Raw genomic sequence first — 7,640 nt, 5'->3', positions numbered from 1 at the left:
GATCTGGTACAACTATGGATGATCAAGCGTGCACTAGGAGTGGCTCAAACTGGGAACTGCATCAAAAGGATGCAGAAGTGCACTATGAGTACTAAAATAGGGGGTACCCAATAGGCTTATAGGCCGACCGAGCTCAGAAAAAATAAATATATATAAGTATCACAATGATACTAATAATCACATAAATGAGTCATAAACTATAACTATGGGTTCATCGAGGTACGGGGAGAATAAATAAGGCCAAATAAACCAACAACAAGATATAATCACAATAATTGCCTTAACTCATAGAATACTGGAAAAGTATGTAAGATACAACATAACAAACATGTAACAATAATTCCAAAAATATAATGGGACGCCCAGAATAACCCTCGAGCTCATCAATATCAAGTTAATAACCCGTAATATTTGTCAACGGGCCACCCAGAATTCACGCCTTGAGCTTATCAACAGTGAATATAATAGTGTAGCCCAAAGTCAATAAAAGGGCCAACTATAATCATACCCCGAGCTCATCAAAATCATGAAATGCCATAAAAAATGATATTACTAGTATTTTCCAAATCCCTATACTTATTCATTAACCCAAATCTTGGTCCCTTCATTAATTTCATCCATTTAAGTGATGTTAAGCATTGGTGGAGCAACAAATACAAATTGCATACCAATAATCATGTACCACTAAAAACAAGGGAAAACCCCACCAGAGGCATCAAATTATTAACCTGGAACTCCAGCATATTGAAAGCATGGCCTCGGGCCGAATAGTTCAATAACATAAGCAAGGCAAACACATTTATAACTCGAAAGCACACCAAAAGGGAAAATGTAACGAACCAAGTCAAACAAATGACATCTTAATTTTCAAGTATCCATAGAGGAATTTCTAAGGATACTAAATGGTACAAACAAGACAAGAAAATGCCTAAACAGGCTTCGATGGCAAGGATCCAAGCTAATCACCCACAATGTCCATCAACTCCTATTTTGCTTAAAAGGATATCAACACCTAAATTTACCAACCTAAATACATGTTAGTACTCAAAATATACAAGTTCTAACAGAGCCAAGTCAAAACTGAGGAAACCATAACCTACCTCAAGGCTAAAACCGCACACGAACCACTAAACTGAAGTTTTTCCTTTCCAAGCCGCCTTCAAATGTTGTCACTCTATCAAATTATCGAATAACATATCAAAACAAATATAATGATACCCATATTACTATAATTAAAAATGGAACCGAAATTGGGTCAAAATTCAACTTTGGGAGCTGCACATGAAATTGAAAAACCAACTCTATCACAAGGTCCCAAATAGCTCAAGGGCCTTGTGCCCCCAAAATGGGAATATTCTGAGTACCGAAAGGGCTCAAATTTATCCCACCATAATCAAGCATTAAGATAGTCAAAAATTGAAGAATTCAACAAAATTATGCAAAACTCATATGGTTTCTAGAAAGAGGAATGGCTACGTCACCGCAAGAGTTTCTAACACAATACTACAAGATTTACCAAAAATGCTCAAGAATTGCTCTCAAAATTTGACTTTCTATATGTTGGAAATGAAGATTAAATAGTTGAAAATGAGTCTTAAAGATACTAGAAAGATCAAAATTGCTCTTCGCGATTGCGAAACCAAGGTCATCAATCACGAGAACTAACCAAACTATCCTTCACGATTGCGTCACCCATCCCCACGATCGAGTTTCCCAAAGACCCTATCCTTTACAATCATGACCATGGCTCGTGAACAAGAAGAGTAAAAAATGGGTTGCACGAGTAGTTCAGCTGATACTGAACCTAAGACTTGAAACTTCCCACGATAGGGGTTCAAAATTCATTTTAAACTTCACCATAACAAACAGACTATGCTACCCAACTGTAAACGACATTGCGGCCTAAATGAAATTGAAAAAATAGCCAAAAGAGGTTATCTCGTCGAAATGTTGATCAAAGTCAACACTTCCAAAGAAAAACACATAAAATTCCCAAACGGCCAAGAATTCATTCCAAGCATATCAGTAGCCGAACCAAAGGTTGGGTTAGACCAAACTCAGCGTTTTGGAGCTAACTACGCTGATGAAATTTTCATCCAAGTGCCTTTACTTTAAATGTTAACTGAATTCAAACTTGGACAAAACTTTAAAGTTAAAATGAAAAATTTCACAAACTCAAAATGAAGACTCCAAAACCCGAACAAACCTTCCTTCTAGACCAAAATGGACCTTAGACCTTATAGAGCTGATGGAACCATCAAAATTCCCATAGAATGACTGGATCTCCAAATGTTGACTAAAGTCAACTCTTTTTCACTTTAAACCTCTAAAAGGGGAAAAACTTGTACTAAGCTCACCCAAACACGTCGAGGAGTGTTCCTCCCATCCTAACATCACACAAGGGCTATAAAGAAGCTACGGGGAGGGGGGAAATGGTAAAAATATGCAAAGGCATAAAAATGACCTTGGAGGTCATTACAACATCAACTACTAAATGAAATTTTGTCCTCAAAAGTCAAAGGAAGAAAAGATACCTGATGGATCAAAAAGTTGAGGATATCGAGTCTCTATGTCCCACTCGGTCTCCCAAGTAGCCTCCTCGATCGAAAGATTCTTCCATTAGACTTTCACCAATGGGATCTCCTTAGACCCCAGCTTCCTAACCTGTCTGTCTAAACTAGCTATAAGGTCCTCCTTAAAAGCTAGGGACAAATCAAGCTGGACCGAATCCTACTGAAGTGTGCGAGTCTCATCTTGAACGAACCGCCACAACATAGCAACATAAAATATAGGATGAACACCAGAAAGTGTTGGGGGTAAGGCTAAATCATAAGCCACCTCTCCTATCAGCCTCAGGATCTCAAAAAGGCCTATTAACCTGGGGCTAAGCTTACCTATCCTCCTGAATCTTATCATGCCCTTCATGGGCGATACCCATAAGAATACCCAGTCTCCAACCATGAACTCCAAAGGCCAAACCCTCCAATCAAACTAACTCTTCTTCCTACTCTGGGCAGTAAAGAGTCTCTCCTAGATCATAAAAACTCTTATCCATCAAATCACATAGAAAATTAGTGCCCGAAGGCTAACCTCAAAAGAATCAAACCACCTAATTAGAGAACGACATATCCTACCATACAATGCCTCAAAAGGTGCCATATGGATGTTAAATGGTAGCTATTATCATATGTGAACTCTGCCAAAGCCAAGGACTGATCCCACTAACCCCCAAAATCAATAGTGCATGCCTGTAGTATGTCTTCTAGAACTTGGATGGTCCTTTCTGACTTACCATATGTTTGGGGGTAGAAAGCTCTGAGAGGTTCAACTCGGGTACCCAACTCTCTCAAAATAAATCTCTAAAAATATAAAGTAAATTAAGTATCATGATCTAAAATGACAGATACTGGCACCCCATGCAATTAGACCACCTCTCGAATATAAATTTGAGTGAACCATTATGAAGTATAAGCATTCTTAATTGGTAAGAAGTGAGCAGACTTGGCCAATAGATTCACGATGACCTAAATAAAACCAAGGCCTTTGGAGGTATGTGGTAAACCCACTACAAAGTCTGGAGATATCCTCTCCTAGTTCCACTCTGGAATGGATAACTACTAGGTCAAACCATTTGGCATCTGGTGCTTGAACTTAACCTGCTGACAGTCAAGCACCTAGCTACAAAAGCAGAAATATCTTGCTTCATCTTACAACACTAGTAATTCTATCATAGGTAACATAACATCTTTTCCGCATCGGGATGTATGGAATATCTAGAACAATGGACTTTCTAAAGAATCAGTCTGACCAAATCTCCAACTCTAGAAACACAGATATGACCCTTGATCCTCAAAATGCCCTTCAGATCTAAGGTTGCATTCCTAATCTCCCCATTAAGCACCTTATCACAAATCACCATCAAATGTGGGTGATCAAACTATTATTCCCAAATCTGCTCTATCAAGGAAGACCTAGCCTTTAAACAAGCAAGTACCTTGCCTGACTCAGAAATATCAAGATGAACCATCTGATTAGCTAAGGACTAAATGTCCGAAGCTAAAAGGACACTTCTCAACTAATAAGTATGCCTAACTTCCCATACTCACCGCCTTCCAGCTCAATGCATCTACTACTACATTTGCTTTACCTGGGTGATAGAGAATAGTAGCATCATAGTCTTTTAGTAACTCCAACCACCTACATTATCTCAAATTAAACTCTTTCTAACTGAAGAGGTACTGAAGACTATAGTGATCAGTGTAGATCTCATAATGGGCACCATAGAGGTAATGCCTTCAAATGTTCAATGCAAAGACTACCGCTGCCAACTCCAAACCATGTGTGAGGTAGTTCCTCTCATGTACCTTCAGCTGCCTGGAAGCATATACAATAACTCTACCCTGCTTCACCAGAACACAAACTAAGCTAACACCTAAAGAATCACTATGAACTATAAATCCCTGGCCTTTAACAGGAAGAGTAATAATCAAAGCTGAAGTCAACAAGGCCTTGAGGTTCAAAAAGCTCACCTCACACTCGTTACACTAATAGAAAGGAACATTCTTTTTAGTTAATCAGGTCAAAGGCTCTATAATAGAAGAGAACCCCTCCATAAACCATCTGCAATATCCTACCAACCCAACGAAAATGCAAACCTCGATAGGATAAGTGGGCCTAGCCCAATCACAAACTACTGCTATCTTTACTGAATCTACCTTAATCCCATCCTTGTACACCATGTTCTCCAATAATGCTACAGGCTCAAGAAAAAATTCACACTTAGTGAATTTGGCATACAACTACTGATCTTGCAAGGTCTAAAGTACTATCCTTAAGTGTTGCTCATGCTGCTTTCTACTCTCAAAGTACACTAGGATGTCATCGATGAATACAATAATGAAGGAGTCCAAGTAGGGTATGAACACATGGTTTATCAAATCAATGAATGTTGTGGGGGAATTAGTCAACCCAAAAGAAATGACTAGGAACTTATAGCGGCCATATCGAGTCTTAAAAATGGTCTTAGGGATATCTGCCTCCCTAATCCTCAACTGGTGATAATCTGATCTCAAGTCTATCCTATAGAACATAATTGCACCCTGGAGTTGATCAAATAAATCATCAATACGTGGCATTGGATACATGTTCTTGATGGTCACTTTATTTGGCTGTTTGTAATAAATACTCATATAAAAGGTACTGTCCTTCTTCTTCAATAATAGAATAGGAGCTTCCCAGGGAGACATAATCGGTCTGATAAATGCCTTACTCAAGAGATGCTAGAGCTGTACCTTAAGCTCTTTTAACTCAATTGGAGCCATTCATACAGTGGAATAGAGACTGGCTGTGTATACGGCTCAATATCAGTCCTGAAATCAATATTATGCTCATGAGGAAGACCAGGTAGATCAGTGGGAATAACATTAAGAAACTCTTGAACCACCGAAATAGAATCAACAAAAGGAGTGTCAGCACTAGTTTGACAGACATAAGCTAGATAGGCTAGACACCCCTTTCCTATGAACCGCTTAGTCCGAAGGAATAAGATCATACCACTTGGCCCATGACTATCTATACTTGCCCACACTATTATAGGAATATCGGGCATACAAAAGGTAACAATCTTGGAAAAGCAATACAAAAACACATAATGAGTAGACAACCAATACATGCCTAAAATCAAGTCAAAGTCTACCATTTCTAGCACAATTAAGTATTCTCTAGTATTATAACCCAAGATGGTCACACAATAGGATTGGTACACATGATCCACTACTAAACAATTACCTATGAGGGTAGCTACACACATAGGCACAAGTAATGTCTCACATAAAACATCCTATCAAGTAGCATATTGAGTAAACACATATGGGTAAGTAAACCCCCAATCAAATAAAGAATACACAGGATGATGAGAAATGAAAATCGTACTTGTGATGACAACATCCAATGCCTCTATCTCTAGTCTACCTAAAAAAGCATACATGTGGCTGCGTCCACATCTACCACCTGTCTTGCTTGCCTAGGGATCACCCTTAGTACCCTGAGAATCACCTCTGCCACCCTGTGCATCCTCTCTGGCCAGCTGAACTGGGGCTCTTGGGGCCTAAACCTGCTGACCTTATGGACCTTGCTGACTCTAGCATCTATGATGACTGATAATAGAACACTCCATTTAAGTAGCCTATCACACCATACTTATAGTATGTACCTCTAAAAGAACCTCCTTGTGATATCCCCACTGAACCAGCATTGCTACCACATCCTGAATACCTAGAATTTTAACCCCGAGAAGACTGACCTAAAGTTTTCCTGCTTTGATCACCAGCACTCACTGATGCACCATGGATAAACAGTAAGGCTTTTTGAACCGGCCTTATAGGTGGATACTATGTGGATAATCTTTTCCAAAAGATCCCCTACTATATTACTAGTGTCTACTGAAATGATCATGATAGTGAGGCCTCTAATCGCTGCCTTTGTGGGCCTTATGATGTATAACCTCAATAGTATGGGCATGATCTACTATCTATAAGAATGAACAGCCCTATACAACTATCTTCCCTATAGCCAACATTAAAGGAATAGATAATCCTTTGGCAAAACAGCGCACCTGCTCCTCCTCTATTGGTATAATCATGGTAGAGTGATTAGATAACTCATGGAATCGAGACTCATACTTCATGATTGTCATCAATCCCTATAGAAGTATTGTAAACTCATCGCTCAGCTTTTCCCTCAAATATTGGGGTATATACTTTTGTAAGAAAGCCTCGGAATATTGAGTAATTGTTACACTCCACACTTTTAAACCTTAAAATGTATTCTTAGTCTTCTTGAAGGTGCCCATGATACCCCCACTGTCCACACACATCAAATAACTCTAAGGAAAGAAGAATGCAATAACCCGGGAGAGGGAAGGTTGGACATAGAGTCATGAGAATTCGGAATGAGTTAGAGGCCAAGAAATGAATTGTAAGACTTGATTTACCTACGTAAGATACTAATTTAGAAGTCTTATACACTTGAGTTACTTCAAGACATACCAAGCTTAAGTAGAATGGATTACATAGGCTCTTAAAATAAGACAAGATTACGAACCCACAAGAAAGAGGAGAGGACACGTGGCAGCCTAGGAAGGTGACACCTGGCAGCACCTCAAGCAAGCAGGTGACCCACTTTCTTGTGGTTAAGTAGGTGACCCATCTACTTGAGGGTGGGCCCCACCAAGGACACGTGGCAGCATGTGATTGGGTGCATCAAATGATGTGGCTACCACATGTCACTCTCTCAAAAGTCTTATATATATGTGTATGGTGTCTAAAAAGTTCATTCCATATCCAAAATTTCATCCAAGAGATAAACAAAGGAAACAAAGAAACCTAAGCCTAAGAGAGAGTACTATGGTGACAACAAGGAAACTAAGGTAAGTTTCCAAGTTTCTCTCCGTGAATTACTTACCCACGGTGTTCCTTAATCATAGGGAGATGTATATATGTATATTAAGATGTCTACAAAATCATTTCTTCAGATTTATGCCTAGAAAAGTGAGAAAGGAAAGGAGAAAACTGCTAGGGGCACAAGGAGAGAGAGCTACGGATTTGCTTCAATAAAAAGGTAAGGCCCAATTTCATTCCACG

The sequence above is a fragment of the Solanum dulcamara genome, chromosome 1 (assembly GCF_947179165.1).
Source record: "Solanum dulcamara chromosome 1, daSolDulc1.2, whole genome shotgun sequence".
In the NCBI taxonomy this organism is placed as follows: domain Eukaryota; kingdom Viridiplantae; phylum Streptophyta; class Magnoliopsida; order Solanales; family Solanaceae; genus Solanum; species Solanum dulcamara.
The sequence above is the reverse complement of the archived record's forward strand: the minus strand, read 5'-3'. Positions refer to the sequence as shown.